At 44.7% G+C, this 19854-nt stretch overlaps 1 protein-coding gene across 1 annotated transcript in view; it reads left to right on the plus strand.

The window, feature by feature from the left end:
* The first annotated feature begins 2000 nt into the window (after nucleotides 1-2000).
* The window catches only part of YES1 (YES proto-oncogene 1, Src family tyrosine kinase), a 73876-nt gene continuing 56022 nt past the window's right edge, over nucleotides 2001-19854 (plus strand). Inside the window, exon 1 of the mRNA XM_034762726.1 lies at nucleotides 2001-2221. The gene's annotated coding sequence lies outside the window, so the exon portion shown is untranslated. The remainder of the gene's footprint in view (nucleotides 2222-19854) is intronic.

Raw genomic sequence — 19854 nt, forward strand, 5'->3', positions numbered from 1 at the left:
ATGCAGCTCCATGTTCTGGGTCTGCCAGAAGCTGGGACTGGACAACAGGGAATGGATCACTCGATAATTGTCTCTGAAGTAGCTGGCACTGACCTGTCATAAGACCGGATATTGGGCTAGCTGGACCATTGGTCTGGCCTACAATGGCTGTTTTTTATGTACAATGTCCCACCATCTAGCTGGTCAGTCTCTACATCTAACTGATCTTGATTGTATTTGCATTATTTTATCTGGCATCCTATCATCTGTTTGTTTTATAGTTTCTGCACTGTAATCTTTCTGACTGCAGCCAATTCTGCATGCTGCCCTTCACCCACTCCTTTATTTTAAGTCTCAGTTTAAAAAAATTGGGAAAGCTTCAGGAATAGACAATATTACAGCTGAACTGCTAAAAGCCTATGGGACAAGTGCTATCAGAGCATTAAGAAAAATATATAAGGTATGGGAGCAAGAGGAGGTACCAGATGACTGGCTAAAGGCAATAGTTGTACCAGTCCTGAAGAAAAGAGATCCCGCTGAGCCAAATACTTATAGACTATAACAGGGTTCAAAAAAGAACTAGATAAGTTAATGGAGGATAGGTCCATCAATGGCTATTAGCCAGGATGGGCAGGGATGGTGTCCCTAGCCTCTGTTTGCCAGAGGTTGGGAATGGGCAACAGGGGATGGATCACTTGATGATAACCTGTTCTGTTCATTCCCTCTGGGGCACCTGGCATTGGCCACTGTCGGAAGACAGGATACTGGGCTAGATGGACCTTTGGTCTGACCCACTATGGCTGTTCTTAAGTATAAGCTTATTATCAGTACTGGAAAAATCATGATGAAAGTAATTGTCAACAGATTAAGGCCAGTAATAGGCAGGAGGTAACTCCCCTTGTGCAGACTCAAGTTTACCTCTTCCTCACAAACTGTTGTTTGTTATTACTTTAGACTATTTACATGTGAAATGCTAAATCATGAAATTGAGGTTGCAGGAAATGATGATGTAAAAGCTAATCTCACATTACTTCAAGTGTTTATTTATTGTATTCTGTTGTGTCACTTTGACCTTTTCCTAGTTAAGGACTCTGGTCTGCAAGCAGTAAACTTTCCCCTCAGCAGGAGCTGTAATAGAAGCACTTCTGAAAGACAGAGGGCTCTTCCGTTTCACTTGAACAAGTTTAAAAGAAGGTAAAGAATGAAATAGGGGGAGCCTTCCAAATCTTACTTGTTTGCAGACTTAGGGAATAATTTAAAGCAATTTTTAAAAGACTCTCTCACTAATAATTTTGTTGTTGGAAAGATTTAATATATGTATTTAAAAACTTACTCATAGAATTAGTCACAGTCCTAATGCAAGATGCAGAGGAGAAAAGAAAGATGAGAAAATAAAGCTCTGCTGGGACCTTCCCTGCGCCTCTTCCTCACGTCTAAAAAGCTCCAAAGCTTCTCTTCCTCCCAACACTCCCCTTTAGTGCTGCTCTTCCTAATCCCTCCCCCCAAATCTTCCAGGGCTGCTCCCCACTACTGACTCCTAATTTCCAATAAAAAAATCCTTAAAACGTCTCCCCAAACCTGTGCTCCCCCCGCCCCCATGGACTCAGTAATCCCTACGAAGCCCTCCAAACTGCTCCAGCACCACCTCCCGCAACCCCCTCATCCAACCCCGCAAACACTTGAAGCCCCCCACCTACCCCGCCCATACTGCGCGCTGCTGCGGCTCCTGATACCCGACCGTTGCCTACCCTCGTGCCCCCCAAATCCAGGGCCGCCCCCGATCCCCCATAACCCCTCCCATGCCCCCCCAAAGACAGCGGGGCTGCCCTGGCCTCGGGGGCGCCCCCTCTGGCCAGGGGCTGCTCAGGAGACCCCGACTGCGGCGGTAACACTTGGAGCCGCCGCCGCCATGTTAGGTCCTGAGGCTGAACTCGCGCTCCGCTGAGGGGGCGCTGCGGCCGGGGGCGGGGAGCGCCCCCGCCGCCCGGCTCCTCCCCGCGGCCTCGAAGTCGGGCTGCGGTCGGTCGGGAGGGGGAGGTTCCCCGGGCGCATGGGGCGGCCGCAGCGCCAGTGAAGGCGGGGGAGGCAGGAGGCCGGCCGGGCGGGGGAGCTTCCTCCTCGCAGCGAGTCTCCGTACGCAGAGAGCGTCCGGATCCCTCCTCCCCCCTTCGCTGCCCGGTCCGGCGGCCCCGGGAGGAGCAGGGGGCTCGAGTCCTTCCCCGCCGGAGCGGCTGAGAAGCAGGTGAGAAACCGGCCGCGCCTCCCCCGCAGAGGCTGCGGCGGCGCCCGGAGAGCGATAGGCCCCAGTCCCTCCCCTCCGGAGCCCCCAGTCAGCGTGGCGGCCGCCTCCCCCGCCCTGCGCGAGCCCCTTCCCCGCCGCCGGCTCCGTGTCCTGGGCAGGGCGCTGGGCGGCGTCCCGCCCCCTTCCACTGCCCCCGTTGGATTGACAGAAAGTTCCCGGTAACTTTTCCCTGCCCAGCGGGGAGCAGAGCCCGTGTGTCTGGCCGGGCTGGGGGGTGGCTACACCCCAGGGGACTGTCTCTGAGGCGCGGGGCGCAGGAGGGTCCCGCTGCTGGCTCCCCTCTACCCTTCAGTCGCGTTCCTTGCAAGGGTGGCAGGGGCTGCTGTCTGTTGGCCGCTTGAAGCCTGCCAACAACTGCTGTGGGGAGAGGGGTCTCTGCCTTCCCTGGCTTGGTTTGATTGAAAACCACAACGTGTCTCATTGTTTTGCGAGGGGGTGAAAGAGCAAACGAGTTTATTGGAGGCCTCCACTTTTCTTTTTCACTTACCACCCCTTTCAGTTTCCTCGGCATTTCAGCTCCCAGCATGCGCCTTGGTGGAGTATGGTCAAGGTTTTTTCTCCCTTTCTCCTCGTAGTTACTCCAGCATATGTTTTACACTGGTATTGATGGAAGAGCGTTTGTTTCTTGACTTTAATTTTGACCACCTTGAGCCATATCCAGTATAGCATGGTCCACGGTTGAATTGCTTCTTTTGTCAGTTCAGTGCAAAAAAAACCCCCAAACCATGTTAAAGTAGCAGTCTGTCTTGAGAATGTAAATTGGCAAAGTCAGGAAATTGAAAATTGGTTTCCAAATCAACTAACTTGGCCCCACTGTCTAATTATTATGTAATATTGTATATTCTGTTCATTATTAGGCCTTATTATATCTGTGTCTAGCTGAGGCATGGTTACTTTAAATGCCTGACTTTTATATATTTTTCAATCATAACACTTCATCAAGTCATCTTTTATATATATTTAAAAGAATATATAGAGAGAATGCATAGGCCTCCAATCCTACAGAGGCTTGTCCTTAACTTTATACACTGTGAGTAGTCAGATTGACTTGAATGGGACTATTTTCACTGCTTAAAGTTAAGCATGTACATGAGTTCCCATAAGATAGGGGCCATACAGTGTGTGTGTGTATGTATATGTATGTGTGTGTGTGTATGTGTATATATATATATATATATATATATATATATATATATATACACACGTCTTATGCCTTGATTTAGATACATGCACTTGCTTGCATTTATTGTAATGTATGCAACTCCATACGACCTGTACACACATTGATATGAAGTGCTGCACTTTGCGTTGTCAAAGTGCGATGTAACACTATATAACTTTTTATTCTCAAAACAGATTTCCCCAAACATACCAAAGAATTTTTGTCCTCATTTAAAACTGTTTGTTTGTTCATGTTTAAATTAGCAATTTTTGAGATATTCTAGAGCGTACTTGTCTGAAAACAGTTTGTAATGTAGAGAATATCGTCAGGGAATGAAGTTGTTTGCTTTTTTCACATGCTGACAATTTCATAAAACTAAATGGAATTTTGTCATTTCTCACACAAAATTAATCTTTAGTCACAAATCCAAGATGTGAAACTTCGCTGCAAACCATAATTTTTTCTCTTAGAAATTATAAGAGCATGAAACAGACATTTATAATGAATTTGCTTTCAGCTATAGTGTTAGTGTCACTACCAAAGTTCTGTAATACAGTTTTAACACAGCTGTTTCTGCTGACTTAATAAATTGCAAAATTGACTCCTTTACTTTGGGTCTGAGCCTTACTCTTAAGTATGTACATAACTTTATTTACAAATTGTTCCATTGAGTTCATGTGCATAAAGCTAAGCATATACAAAAGTTTTGTAAAATCAGGTACTTGATATGTAATCCCAGGACAAGGTAGCGTTTGTGACGTAAATGACCCTTACACATTAGAAGGACTGTATCAAGTTTCAAAGAAAAAACAGTACAGTGCATGCAATTAAGTTTACAAGAAGAAAACTTTACTGTAAAACACTGACAGTGATTGTTCAGGTTTTTTGTTTGGTTTTCATAAATCTTTCATTACTTTGGATCCAAATCCTGAATTTTTGAAGTTGATCGATGTCAATGAGAGCATGATTGGGCTCTAAGTATATATAATTTGTATTTTATGTTGTAAAGTGGATTTTTTTTAATTTAATTTTTTTTTTTTTTGTCCTCAATCCATCTATACCTGCAACTAAACTGGTATTTTAGCTCTATCGAAAAAAAACTACATCAAAAAATATATTTAAACTGCCAAACTTTCTTAAAGAGACTGGGTGGATGAGGTTATATCTTTTATTGGACCAGCTTCTGTTGGTGAGAAGGACAAGCTTTTGGGCTTACACAGAGGTTTTCTTCAGGTCTGGGAAACTAAGCGGCTGTGGGTGCAGGATTGTTCATGGGTTACAGATTACAAAAGCCATAAAGGCAGTGTGTCTATTCGGTCCATAGTTTTTAGTGTCTAGCAAAGTTATGAATTTAAGATTCCAGACTCGTCTTTTGAAAGTGTTGTGCAGGTTCCCTTCAAGGATGAGGACTTGTAGGTCAGATATAGAGTGATTTCTTTCTTAAATATAGTGGATGGCCTTTAGGGAAAAATATTGCAATTGAAGTGTTGTAGAATATTGGGAAACAGTGAGGTTGGCATGTAACTACAGACCTAAATCTGGCATATATTATATCAAAGTAACATAGAACAGCAGAATGTATTATTCGAAAACAGCACGTTTTTTTTACCAATATTCATATAACATAAGAACATTTTCTGCTCTAGAAAGCAATTTTTTTGATTAGATTGGAGGCTTTACCTTCTTGTTTTGGTGTGCAGTATACTTCCAGCAACTCCAAGAGAGTAAATCAGAACTGTGTTCGCAGTTCCACTGTGGTAAATGTGTTGTCGTGACAAGTTAGTAAATATCTGTTTTGCAATAAATGTCAGTTTATATAACCAAAGCTTGCTTTATGAATTAAGTGGTAACATGACTTTATGTTCGATATTTTCTGTTGTAAAAACTACTTATGGACAAAAAAAACCATAAGCAACACATTTTCGGTGGACTAGTCCAGATGTTGAAGCCGCTACTGGGAAAAGTATGCTGTTTCATCTTTATTCACTGTTTGTTGGACTGACTACACTAATTCCATAATCTAAACCCCGTTTGAACAAGCAATTTGATGTTAAGAATTTAAAAATTAATGTCAGTGCCAAAACAAACACTGTATCACAAGAACACTAGATTATTCTACTAGGTTTGACTAAACCAACTCTGTCAAATAGCATGCTTCTTCCCTCTTCTCCCCCCCCATCCTCCCCCAAACCCAAACAAACATTAGCTGTGTTTGAGAGATTCTAGAAGAAAATGCTCTGAGAACAGTTATTGTGAAAGATGTTAATACTCAGAGCAGATTCAGCACAGACAGTGGAAATGCAAAGTTTCCCACATCACCCTACTAGTGTGATTTAATCCTTCTCCTGGAGTCACCATCTCTGACTGAGAAGGTAGGCTAATCTTCATGTTCACTTATATCTCTGGCCTCCCTGGAAATGCCAACAAGGGTACTATTTATAATGGTGGCTTTTGTGTTGTGGCAATTGTTGATTCTCTTTATATAAACCACTTCACACTTGTGGTATTGTAACCACTTTCTATGGCTTCCATGCTAGGAAAGATTCAAACCAGTGACTGAGCCTATGCAAAGGCTCCATATTGCATAATTAGTTGTCACCTTCTGTAAAAACAAATCTGGAAAAGTTCCCAGGTGCATTTTCAATGTTATGGTAATGATGCTGTTGTCTTATTCTTGGTCAGGTATTTAGATTTTAATTTTGAAGGGCTAAATCTTGGTTCTGTTGAAGTAAAAGACTTTGCTAGGGCTCATCTAGCAAGCAAGCGTAAGTTTTTACGTAAGCACACTGGTAGTCCTATTGAAGTCAAACTACTCCAATGGATAAAGTTAAGCATGTGCACAGCTATTTGCAAGATCAGTGGCTAAGATGTTAGTAACAGAAATAAACTTGTTTATAAATGGGTTTTATGTTAATGTTTTTGGTTTAAAATATTGCTTTCAAGATATAAAAATATTCCCATTACAAAAGTGTAAGTGTGTATTAAAAAGTCGATTTAAAGCATAATTAAATTGACATTGTGAGAGAAACTAAGAACTTTGGAGCAATAGCAAATAACAGCTCCTCCCCCACCCATTACTTCAGGCAAAAGTTTGAGTAAATGGATTGTAAAAGTAAAAGGCCTTGCCACATGCCCTGGAGATCAACAGACTTCGTTTCAGTGTATAGCTGTGTCTCCTTAGGAGTGTAAAAAATCCACACCCTCGAGAGACATAGCTATGCCGACCGAACCCCTGGTGTAGACAAGAATTCTTCCATCGACCTAGCTACTGCCTTTCGAGGAGGTGGATTAACTACAGCAGTGGTTCTCAAACTTTTGTACTGGTGACCCCTTTCACATAGAAAGCCTCTGAGTGTGACCCCTCCTTATAAATTAAAAACATGTTTATGTATTTAACATCATTATAAATGCTGGAGGCAAAGTAGGGTTTGAAGTGGAGGCTGACCGCTCGTGACCCCCTAAGTGGTCCCAACCCCCAGTTTGAGAACCCCTGAACTACAGCGACAGGAATACCCCTCCATTGCTGTAGTGTTTTTAAGGGTATACAGACTCTCATGGCCTGTCAGCCAACAGGAGAAGTTAATTCCAAAATCAGGGACCTTTCTCGGAGAGCTCTAATCTCCTGATGTACCACAGTGGGGGATTGTCAGTGAGAGTGCCTTGGTTAATCTCAGCTGTCAGGACTGAGGATGGGGATTTGTTTTGATTTGTTTTTCTTGTCAGGAGTAGTAATATGTAGTGTTACAGGATATGGTTACAGAGTGCAGAGGAAGTAATGACCACTAAAACCTCAGACTGATATTTGTTTTTCAATTTCTTGAATACTCCAGGAGGCTGCACAGGAAATTAGATAATTTTTTTCCAGTGTGGCTTTGTTTTCTGTTTGCATTTTGGGGGTGGAGACAACTTGCTGGGTTTCTTGTGATCTTGAATGTGCTTCGGATATGTTGCTACACATGTTAGATATTCAGACCATGTCTTAGCTCACTAGTGTAGACATGGCCTCAAAAATGTTTCATATGATAGCAAACTGTTGACCAACTCAGCTATGTAAACTTTAAATACTGACATTGCTGCTGCATTTAAAATGATTCTTCACACAAATGATTGGTACTTCAGGGCAAAATCTCCTGTGGATAAATCTGCATGCCCACTGAATAATATCTGGTGTAAAGAACACCCATTAGAGAAGGATGGAAAAGAATAAAGAACACTTTATTCTACCTGGCCTGATTCTACAGATTAACACACAAATAACCTTACATGAGAAACCCCATTGATAAGGTGGTTGTTCACATGAGCAAAGATACTTATGTGTAAATCTTTGTAGATCAGACCCATAGCTCACTTCTGAGGAAATTTGTGGGAGATTTCCTTGTTAGCAATCGGTTATTTAAGGCTTGTTAATATTACTATAGAAACAACCATGCTGGAAGAAACCCAGGTCCTCCATTTTTACTTCTATGCACATGTTTCAAGCACTTCCCAATCTCATAACACAGATGAGACCATAACTATGTTTTAATCATATAATGAACTTCATGATACAAATATAGTCAGGGTCTCATCTGCATTACAGTATGTTTTAAAAACAGGAATGGGAGGGTGGGGGTAGACGGCTGAAGCAGTCATGATGTAGCCCTTAGTTCAGGGGTGGGCAAACTTTTTGGGCCAAGGGCCACATCTGGGTGGGGAAATTGTATGCAAGGCCAAGGCAGGGTGTTGGGGTGCGGGAGGGAGTGCAGGGTGTGGGATGGGGTGCGGGGTGCAGGAAGGGGCTCAGGGCAAGGGTTTGGGGCAGAGGAGGGGTGTAGACTGCGGGACGGGGCTCAGGGCAGGGGTTGGTGTGCAGGGTGCAGCGGGGGCTCAGGGCAGGGGGTTGGGGTGCGTGGTGCAGGCAGGGGGCTTAGGACAGGGAGTTGGGGGGTGGGGTGCAGGTGGGGTTTGGGCTCTGGCCCGGCGCCGCTTACCTAAAGCGGCTCCGGGCTGGTAGCAGCATGCACTGGGGCCAGGGCAGGCTCCCTGCCTGCCCTGTCCCCAGTCCCACGCCACTCCAGGAAGCGCTATGGCCCCTGGGGGTTGCGGGTCGGAGGGCTCCGCGTGCGCTGCCCTTGCTGTGCCTCCAGGTACCTCCCCAGAAGCTCCCATTGGCCGCGGTTCCCCGTTCCCAGCCAATGGGAGCTGGGGGGGGGGGAGTGGCAGTGCCTGGAGGCAAGGGCAATGAACCCGGGGGCCGCAGGGATGTTGTGCTGGCCACTTCTGAGAACAGCATGAGGCCTGCGGCGCCACGGGGGCAATCCTGTGGGCCGGATCCAAAGTCCTGAGGGACCGGATCTGGCTAGTGGACCGTAGTTTGCCTACCCCTGCCTTAGTTGCTTCTGCTAAGCTAAGCTTATGGAATGCTTAGCTTTGGGAGGAAAACAATACAGTGCTTGGGCTAACTGCTAAAACTTTTATAACCCTGTTTAATACGCTTACAGTTTTAATTGTAAGAACAAACAAATGCTTGTTAATGGATGGTATTTAAAGAGTAATTAAATAACAATATTAAACCTTTATCCACCACAATCATTAGAACTTCTTTGATTTTCTTTGGTAGGACTTCTATTCCTGATTGTAGATCAATTAATAACTTTCTAAAATAAGTATTGTTAGGTGTTTTCAGTCAATGAAACAAAATTGTTAGAATTTGACTTAAATACACAAGAAAAGGAATTCAGAATTAGGGCTGGGTCACTGCTTTCTCCTTCCATATAAGCTTTAATGGAAAACTAATGGAAATTTAAAGATTATGCAATACATGCTTTCACCATCTCTGAAAGAAAAATCTCAAAAGTGCTCATACCAACCTTACCTTACTTCAATGAATGCATGCAACATATCTACATGACATGACATATATTAGTATTTGTATTACTGCTATCTAAGGGTAGAAAAGGGAGCATTTACTTTAACCAATAACACAATGTAATGTAAAGGATGTTCCATTAAGTAATTAGTCTAGAACGATTAGTTAAACTGGTGTTTCTCCTGGTGGTCTAATAACATGGTGGCCTCTTGCATCTGTGCATGTGGTTTGAGCATTGGCCTGCTAAACCCAGGGTTGTGAGTTCAATCCTTGAGGGGGCCATTTATGGATCTGGGGCAAAAAAATTGGTCCTGCTAGTGAAGGCAGGGGACTGGACTTGATGACCTTTCAAGGTCCCTTCCAGTTCTATGAGATAGGTATATCTCCATATATTAAATATGCATATTTGAGGTCTGCCATTGCCAGGCCCAGATTAAAGAATTTTGGGCCCCTGTACACTATGGAAATTGGGGAGGGGATTCACCTTCCTTAAAGCACTCCTGGCCCGTATATTCCCCATACCACACAGCTCCAAGAATGCCCCTCTCTCCACCCAATACACAAACCCACAAATGCTCCTCCCAACCCCGTATATACCCCAACAATCCTCCACCAGCCCCCACTTATTCTGACAAACCCCACACATCCCAGCAGTCCTGACATACATCCAACTCACTGCAGCCCCAGCTTCCGATACCTCAGCCCACTGGCTGCAGCCCCTAACCTCGTCATCCCCCAACACTCCACGCTTACTCCATAGCCTATCCCCAGCCCCTCACCCCCTGACTCAGCACTCCACTCCCATCTGAAGCTAGGGTAGCTCCTCCTGACCCTGGCTGCCCAGTTCTGCTCTCTCCCTTTGCCTGTCCTGCACTCCCATGGTCCAACACCACTAAGGTTTCGCCCAGTAGCCCCTCCATTCAGCACCTGTTTTCGGTTCTCCAGCTTCTGTCCCTTCAGTTGCAGTTCATATAGTTTATTCATTGCAGGATACATATATGCAGTATCAAACTGGTAGTGAGCAATGTGGTTACCTTGAGCGTAAGGTTCAAGTCTGGTCTCTAATAGCCAAAAAGATCTACAAGTTTGAAAGACCAACTGGTTGAAATTGCACATTGCACACTTCTTCCCATCAGTATTCTTCATGGAAATGATAACATCTTTGTTTTCAGACTGTTTTCTTAAAGTGTTATGGGATTGTATTTCAGGTCAATAGGCAAAATAAAAATGAAAAATGATGAAAAATCTAAAAATGCAAATACATCAAGTGAAATGGTGACTGATCCTTAGCTACAGTGATGTTCATGTAACATTCCAATAATATCACTGCATTTTTAAATTATTTTTGTAAAAAAAACCAGCATGATTTATGAATTGCAAAGTTTGAAGTCCCCTGTTTTTAATTAAAAATAAAAAACATCTATCCAAATAATTGTGTATTATCAGTTTTAAAGAAATCAATTTTCATTTGTAAACTCTGGGAAGTATTTATTTGCTCTCAATGTATAGAAACCTAAGTAGTGTTGTTTAATTATGGTTCTGGCTGAACTAACAATTTATCCATGGACCCAGAGACAAGTGATAAAAAATTGTTTTCATAAACTATCTTCTCTGGGTAGGGCTGACTTGTGCAAAGAACATTTTTGTTTGCAGCTATATTATTTATTGGTAGAAGTAGTATACTGTAGCGGTTAAATGTAGGTATCTTTCTTTTTTTTTTTTTTCTTTTAAACACCTGAGAAGTCTGAGCTGCTATAGGACTTCTGAATGCTATTTTGATTTGGTGTGTGCAGGGTGAAATGGTGGCTAACCTAACACATAGTCGTTACAATGTAGTTAGACTATACAGTTCTTTTGTATTTTCTGCCACTACTATTATATGAATTATATTTTGAAGTGTGTACAATATCTCATCTCATTTTTATATAGTATGGGCAGTATCCACACAAGTGGATGGTTTAAGTTTTTGAGCATTTTGAGGCTAGAAGTAATGTGACAGTTTAACTCAGAAGTTATTTTTATAATGCTTGACTGAGATTTGAAATTATCATTGATTTCAGCCTCTAGTCTTTTTAATCTGAAAAGACAAGGCAGACAAACTTAATGGCAAATCCTTCACGATTTAAATCCTTTGAATGCGGTGAACTTTTTTTTAAAGTCCTTGATCTGACTGGCTTCTGATTTGCAAGTCACATGATTTCAGTCAAAATCAAAATAACACTTTCCACCCCTTAAATTGCTCAATAAAATTATAGAATTAAATTGGTGTGTTAGCTAATTAGGCAAAGAAAAATATCAGTGTCTAGTGTGATTTGCTGAGATTTTAGCCTACTTATTTTAGGGCTTGATCCTGTTGACATGGAAGTCAGGGAGAGCTGGATTACGTTTTACACAATAGGTCCAGATTCTCTGATGGAATAAGTGGAGGCAACTCTATTGAAGTCAACTTCACTGAGGTATAAAATGAAGAAAAGTTTTATCTGCTTATCCTAGCAGTGAAATTGGTCCTATTTTCTAAAGCCCAGTCTACACTTCAAATTTATACTGGCATAGCTATGTCACTTGGTGCTATGAAAAAAGCACATGCCCTAGCGACATAGCAAATTTTTTGTCAACATAGCTATAGATGTAGCACAGAAAAGTGCTCCTGCTGGCTCAGGCTATGTCTGCTACAGAGTGTATGCTGGCATAGCCCCCTAAGCTATGTCTACGCTACCACTACAGCGGCACAACTGCAGCTGTGCTGTTGTAGCATAGACACTTACTGCAGGGGATGGAAAAGGTGGTTCTGTCACTGTAGTAAACCCTCTTCACCAAGAGATGGTAGCTAGGTTGATTGAAGAGTTCTTCCATTGACTTAACACTGTCTACATTGGGGCTTAGGTCAGCTTAGCTATATATCTCAGGGTGTTAATTTTTCATATTCCTGAGCGACATAGCTGTGTTGACCTAACTTTCTAGTGTAGACCAGCCCTTAGCATAGACACAACCAATGTGGATGGAGTTGTTTTTCTGTCAGTATAGGAGCACCACCTTCACAAACATTAGCTGCATTGACAGAAGCCCATTTCTGTCAACACAGCTGCGTTTACATTGGGAGTTTTGTCAGTGTAGTTATGTCAGTCACACCCTGATCAGCATAGCTATGCTGATGTAACTTTCAAGTGTAGGCCAAGCCTAATGTCATTTGGGAGATAGTGTTCCTACACCAGCAGAACTCCTTCTGTCTCCATACGCTGCAACTACAGTAGCCCAACACAACTATGCCGACATAACTATTCCAATTTGTTTTAACAAACCATATACTGTATGCTGGGAGTTATGTCAGGTATTTCATATTATATAATCATAGTGGTTATTGCTCTTAGGTGTTTCATTAGTGGACAACGCTATATGCTCTTACCAGGTGCGAAGAAAAATGAAGTGTGTTTAAAGAAAACAAAATTAAAGTAAAAAAACTGGACCAAATTTCTGCCTTCTTTAGTTCCAGTGTTCATCCAGAATAACTCCTTTAACTTCAGTGGGTGAAGACATATTACGGCCTTCTGTATAGTTACTAGATTTTATACAGTGATATCCAAATTGTAAATATGAAGGATATTGAAAGCCAAAGTATCCAATTGTTTACAATTCGAATACAGTGCCTATATATGCAGTAGTGTCTTATTACCCTATTTTTTTAATGATTCCATCTATTGGAAGCATTCATTTAATAACAGATCACTCTGATTTCTTTCAGTAAGCACTATATGATTTTACTTGGGGACAAAAAGAATGATTGTAATCATTTGAAAATTTGAATTTTAAAAAATACCTAGAGCTAAATTTGAGTACCTTTTATATCAAAATGGTATGGGCATAATGAAATACCATAAAATGTAAGAATGAAGATCCACAAAATTCTCAGTCAAGCATCTGTAGTTCTGCAGAAATCCCACAAACCATACTCTACAGATTCAGCATGTGTTTGATGCTGATATTGTAGCTTGTGCTGAGTTAAAAGTCAAAGCAGGAGTTTTTAAATTTGAGCTGTTAAATTTACAAACAAGACACAAAAGTAACTTTTGGACTGATGAAATGCGCTGAATCTTCAACTTCTCCCCGGAAACATTCTGTACTTGTATCATCTTCAACTAGCTTAATCTATTGAGAGACCCACTGTGATTTTTAGAAACTCTTGCTGCAATTTCTTTGTGACTAAAGGACATTGTCAATCAACCCAGTCCTCTCCATGCCAACCAACTGTCCCCCTTAATGCAGCAATTCAGTTGAATGAATAGAGTTCCTACTTAAAGGATACAATTGGCTACCAGAGAGAGTGCCAAGTTGATTTAACTTTGCACAAGTGTGAAAGAGTTTTTAAATGCACACTGTCTACCAATGTTGGCCCAAAATTTCAATTGCCTGAAAACTGTAATAATCTGATTGGGATTATGTCCAAATTTATGTGTGTGATATTTTATAATCCACTATTCCTTTGCAGTGAGAGTTAAAGTCCAAGAAACTAGCTAGACAATGCTCTTTGGTCAAACAGAGCTGCAGTGTTCTGATCAAATGTGCAATGTGACTTTAAAATGGACATTTTTGGGAAATGCACCACTAAATTGGTGGAGAGAATAGAGGATTCATGTTATAATCTGCTCCTCCACTATTGAATAACAACACAATGTGTGCTTGAAACACTGTCAGATGTGTGGTACAGTGTAAAAGCAGAACTGTAGTCTACATGACTAATTTCCATGTGTACTTTAACAGCTAAGTGTTAAAAACTGAAATATTATTTAACCAAACTACTGTTGGAGCATGCAGTATCTTGGAAATAACTGTGACTGGTGGGAAAACTTAAATTAATTTAAGAAGCTGACCTTGACAAAATGCAGCCCTATTAAACATCTAACCTAAACATCACCATCTTATTCCTCTTGCCTTCCCAAACCCCTTTGATACACTGGGTATGGAGAGGGTAGAAGTTTCTGGCTGCTTTCCTACTAAATGGCTGGCTGCAAGGTAGAAAGAAAACACAGCACTGAATCCCGGTGCAGTGCTCCTTCCTCCTCTTCAAATGGTGTGAGCCGGAGAGCTATCTTAGGCCTTGTCTACACTACGAGAGTAGTTCGATTTTACTTAAATCGAATATTTGGAATCGATATTGCAAAGTCGAACGTGTGTGTCCACACTAAGGACAGTAATTCGACTTTGTGAGTCCACACTAACGGGGAAAGCGTCGACATTGGAAGCGGTGCACTGTGGGTAGCTATCCCATAGTTCCCGGAGTCCCCGCCGCCCATTGGAATTCTGGGTGGAGCCGCAAATGCCTTCTGGGTAAAAAAAAAAGGGGCCAGGGTGCTTTTGGGTAACTGTCGTCATCCGTCCATCACTCCCGCCCTCCCTCCCTCCCTGAAAGCGCCGGCGGGAAATCATTTCGCGCACTTTTCCAGTCATTGACAGCGCGGACGCCACAGCACTGTGAGCATGGAGCCCGCTGCAACCATCGCTGCAGTTGTGGCCGCTCTCAACGCCTCGCAGCTTATCATACAGGTTGCCCTGAGGCAGATGCAGAAAAGTCAGGCGAGGAGGCTACGTCAACGCGGTGATGGCCTGAAGTCTGAGAGTAGCACAGACCTCTCAGAAAGCAGGGGACCCAGCGCCGAGGACATCACGGTGGCAATGGGTCATGTTGATGCTGTGAAACGGCGATTCTGGGCACGGGAAACAAGCACTGAGTGGTGGGACCGCATAATGCTGCAGGTCTGGGATGAATCACAGTGGCTGCGAAACTTCCGCATGCGGAAGGGAACTTTCCTTGAACTTTGTGAGTTGCTGTCCCCTGCCCTGAAGCGCAATGACACCCGGATGCGAGCAGCCCTGACTGTCCAGAAGCGAGTGGCCATAGCCCTCTGGAAGCTTGCAACGCCTGACAGCTACCGGTCAGTCGCGAGCCAGTTTGGGGTGGGCAAATCTACCGTGGGGGTTGTTGTGATGCAAGTAGCCAAGGCAATCATTGATGTACTGCTGCCAAAGGTAGTGACCCTGGGAAACTTGGAGGCGATCATAGATGGCTTTGCAGCGATGGGATTCCCAAACTGCGGTGGGGCCATAGATGGAACTCACATCCCTATCCTGGCACCGGACCACCAGGCCAGCCAGTACATTAACAGAAAGGGCTACTTTTCCATGGTGCTGCAAGCACTGGTGGACCACAGGGGACGTTTTACCAACATCAATGTCGGATGGCCGGGCAAGGTTCATGACGCTCGTGTTTTCAGGAACTCTGGTCTGTTTAGACGGCTGCAGCAAGGTATTTACTTCCCGGACCACAAAATAACTGTTGGGGATGTGGAGATGCCTATAGTGATCCTCGGGGACCCAGCCTACCCGCTAATGCCCTGGCTCATGAAGCCCTATACAGGTGCCCTGGACACTGAAAAAGAACTCTTCAACTACCGGCTGAGCAAGTGCAGAATGGTGGTGGAGTGTGCTTTTGGACGTCTCAAGGGGAGATGGAGAAGCTTGCTGACTCGCTGTGATCTCAGCGAAACCAATATCCCCATTGTTATAGCAGCTTGCTGTGTGCTCCACAATCTCTGTGAGAGCAAGGGGGAGACCTTTATGGCTGGGTGGGAGGTTGAGGAAATTAGCCTGGCTGCTGATTACTCACCGCCAGACAGCCGGGCGATTAGAAGAGACCAGCGGGAAGCGCTGTGCATCCGGGAGGCTTTGAAAGCAAAGTTCCTGAGTGAGCAGGGTAACCTGTGACTTTCTAATTTTGTGTACAGAGAAGCCTTCACCCCACTTCCAACACACGTTTCAAAATAAAAATAGTTCTACTTTGTTAAAGCACACCGTTTTCTTTAATACTGTTTTCGCGGGAATTTTTTAAAACTGGGACGCAGACTGTGGTGCGGAGCGGGTGTAGTGTAGTCGCGCGAATGCAGCTTCTAAACTCAAGGACTGACAGGCTCCGCTGCGGTGGGATGGTTCTTTCAACGGAGCCTGTCACCCCTCCTGATACGGACTGTGTGTATGGGGGGTCTATGTGAGTTTGTGGCAGGGGGGGGACGGTTACAGATCCCCTGCTGTGTGGCTCTGTGATCCTGCCTAAGGACCGCCGCTTAAGATCTCTAACTGCCCTCCCCTGACACAAAGTCACAGAGCAACCCACCCCCCACCACATAACATGAAAAGAACCTCCCAGACTAACCAGGGTAAGTAGTCACTGCATCACTGCACTATGTATGTGCCCTGCTGCTGTGCCTGCCCCCGACTATGTACCCTGCCAAAGGTGACTGTCCTGTCCAATTACCAACCCCCTTTCCCCCCCCCCCTCCAAAAGAACATGATGGAAACAGTAGTTAACAGAAACATATTTTTTATTATCAACTACACATGGGACTGGGAAGTGAAACTTGGACGGGGGCTTGTGTCAGGCGGGAAGGAAAGAACTTGTCAAACTTTGGGGAATGAGAGCCTTCTGCTGCTCGAGCTCTCTGCAGGGGTGGAGTGAGAGTTAGCAGGGACTCTGCCGCCTCTCCTTCTGTGCACTTTGGGTGAAGGGAGTATGGGACTTGGTGGCGGGGGAGGGCGGTTAGAGATGGACTGCAGCGGGGCTCTGTCCTCCTGCCTCCGTTCCTGCAGAACATCCACAAGGCGCCGGAGCGTGTCCGTTTGCTCCCTCAGTAGTCCAAGCAGGGTTTGAGTCGCCTGCTGGTCTTCCTGACGCCACCTCTCCTCCCGATCCATGTTGGCTTGGTGCATTTGGGACAAGTTCTCCCGCCACTGGGTCTGCTGTGCTGCCTGGGCTCGGGAGCAGGCTATAAGCTCTGAGAACATGTCCTCCCGTGTCCTCTTCTTCTTATGCCTAATCCTCCCTAGCCTCTGGGAGTGTGATGACAGGCTAGGTTGTGAGACAGTCGCAGATGGGGCTGTGGGAATGGGAAAAAGGGAGTGAATTCCTCAGAAAGATAAATGTAGTTGTGAACAAAAAACATAGTCTTTCTCTGTGAACAGGACCATGCACAGCACCTATCACATGCGCACTCAGCACAAGGTCGAATTCTCGGCCTTCGCATTCAGTGTCTGGGGTTTTGCAGAGCACTTTTGAGAACCCTGTCAGGACAACGGAATTGCTCTTGCACGCAGACATGGTAAGCCGTAGATTCGTGGCAGCTTAAAACTTTAATATTAGCAATGGCCTCATTTCACATTGAAATCAATGTCGGTCCCTGCTGCCAGCAATCCGGCAAGCAGGAAGTCTGCTCCTGTCCCACACCCTCGCGGCTGTCCCCGGGAACGATCCCTTTCGGCTGACCCTCTCCCGCCTCCACCGCGTGGCTGCAAACCAGCGGTTACAGTTCTGTAAAGGAACGGTAAAGCAGTCCCAACACTAACATTCCCCTACCTCATTCAAAGCAGGTCATCATGAGCGACATCACCCTCATGAGGATCTCTGAGAGCGACAGACAGAGAATGCTCCGGGAAAGCCTTCAAAGACCAGGGCCGTATGCCGCCATGCTGTGCCAAGCAATGATTCCGGAGTACTTGCTAGTCTCGTGGCGCGGCAACGTGTCCTACTACGGAGGACCCAATAAGGCCGCTCTCCCCAAGAACCTAATGCAGCGGATTTCAAATTACCTGCAGGAGAGCTTCCTTGAGATGTCCCAGGAGGATTTCTGCTCCATCCCCGGACATATAGACCGCATCTTACTGTAGCTGCAGTAGCAGGGACTAAACAGTAGAGCGGCTTGGGCAGGACAATCATGCAAAACCGGACATTGCTAGATTTTTTTCAAATAGTTGCACTGCCCATGACTGAACCGTTAAGTTAATCAAACTAATCATGAGAAACCCATTTTTTAAATTGTTAATAATCATGTTCTGTTACAAATAAATGTTTAGATGTTTACAACACTTACTGGATGATCCTTCACCAGATTCTGTGTCCGGGGTAACGGCTGGGGAGGGTTGGTAGGGGATCTCTGTAAGGGTGATGAAGAGATCCTGGCTGTCGGGGAAATCAGCGTTGTGAGCGCTGTCGACTGCCTCGTCCTCCTCATCTCCTTCCTCATCTTCCCCGTCCGCTAACATGTCCGAGGATCCGGCCGTGGACACTATCCCATCCTCAGAGTCCACAGTCAGTGGTGGGGTAGTGGTGGCGGCCGCACCGAGGATGGAATGCAGTGCCTCGTAGAAACGGGATGTCTGGGGATGGGATCCGGAGCGTCCGTTTGCCTCTTTGGTCTTCTGGTAGCCTTGCCTCAGCTCCTTGATTTTCACGCGGCACTGCGTTACATCCCGGCTGTATCCTCTCTCTGCCATGTCTTTAGAGATCTTCTCATAGATCTTTGCATTCCGTCTTTTGGATCGCAGCTCGGAAAGCACGGACTCATCGCCCCACACAGCGATGAGATCCAAGACTTCCCGATCAGTCCATGCTGGGGCCCTCTTTCTATTCTGAGATTGCACTGCCATCAGTGCTGGAGAGCTCTGCATCGTTGCCAGTGCTGCTGAGCTCGCCACGATGTCCAGACAGGAAATGAGATTCAAACTGGCCAGACAGGAAAAGGAATTCAAATTCAAATTTTCCCGGGGCTTTTCCTGTGTGGCAGTTCAGAACATCCGAGCTCTTACTGCTGTCCAGAGCGTCAACAGAGTGGTGCACTGTGGGATAGCTCCTGGAGCTATTAGCGTCGATTTCCATCCACACCTAGCCTAATTCGACATGGCCATGTCGAATTTAGCGCTACTCCCCTCGTCGGGGAGGAGTACAGAAGTCAAATTAAAGAGACCTCTATGTCGAACTAAATACCTTCGCGGTGTGGACGGGTGCAGGGTTAATTCGATGTAACGGCGCTAACTTCGACATAAACGCCTAGTGTAGACCAGGCCTTACTGCAGTTGAGGTCTAACACACACATCTTTGTCTACACTACAGTATGGAGAGAAGACATGGGAAGAAAGATAGGAGAAAATCCAGGGGGAAGACACAGGATGTAGAAGACTTGTGGTGTCACCCAGAGGGGCCATGAGGTCTGGGGTGAGGCAATATTAGAGTCAGGAGGCATAAATAACAACCCATGGGAGGGAATCAAGGGAATAAAATGACTAATTTGTAGAAGTTTGGAGGGGGATAGCTGTTTAGCTACCTATGATGGAATGGTCAGTCTATGAATGACATGAGATTGTCAATTGTAATTGCTGTAAAGGCAGCCAGGCTGCTAATGGAATAACCTGTTTTATAAATTAAGACTTAAATACTCCTTATTATTATTATTATTATTATTATTTTAGTGTGGGAGATTGGGAGAAGGATATAGGGCAACAGAAGGAACTAGGGTGAGGATGAGACAAAGCTATCTCCATCTGGCTTCTGAAAGACAGACTGATCTTTTTGTTTTTGCTTTTTGTTTTACCATTTCCTACCGACAGCCTCCTGGGGGTTTGCTCTACAACTCTGCTTTTCTCTCAGCTTTTTCTGTGAAAATACCAGTGTGTTCCCCTGTGCATTCCCCTCCCCCCCCCCAACAACATCATAGTGGAATTTACATGATCTTGTCACTTTCATAG

Source organism: Trachemys scripta, chromosome 2 (genome assembly GCF_013100865.1).
Source record: "Trachemys scripta elegans isolate TJP31775 chromosome 2, CAS_Tse_1.0, whole genome shotgun sequence".
Classification (NCBI taxonomy): Eukaryota; Metazoa; Chordata; order Testudines; family Emydidae; genus Trachemys; species Trachemys scripta.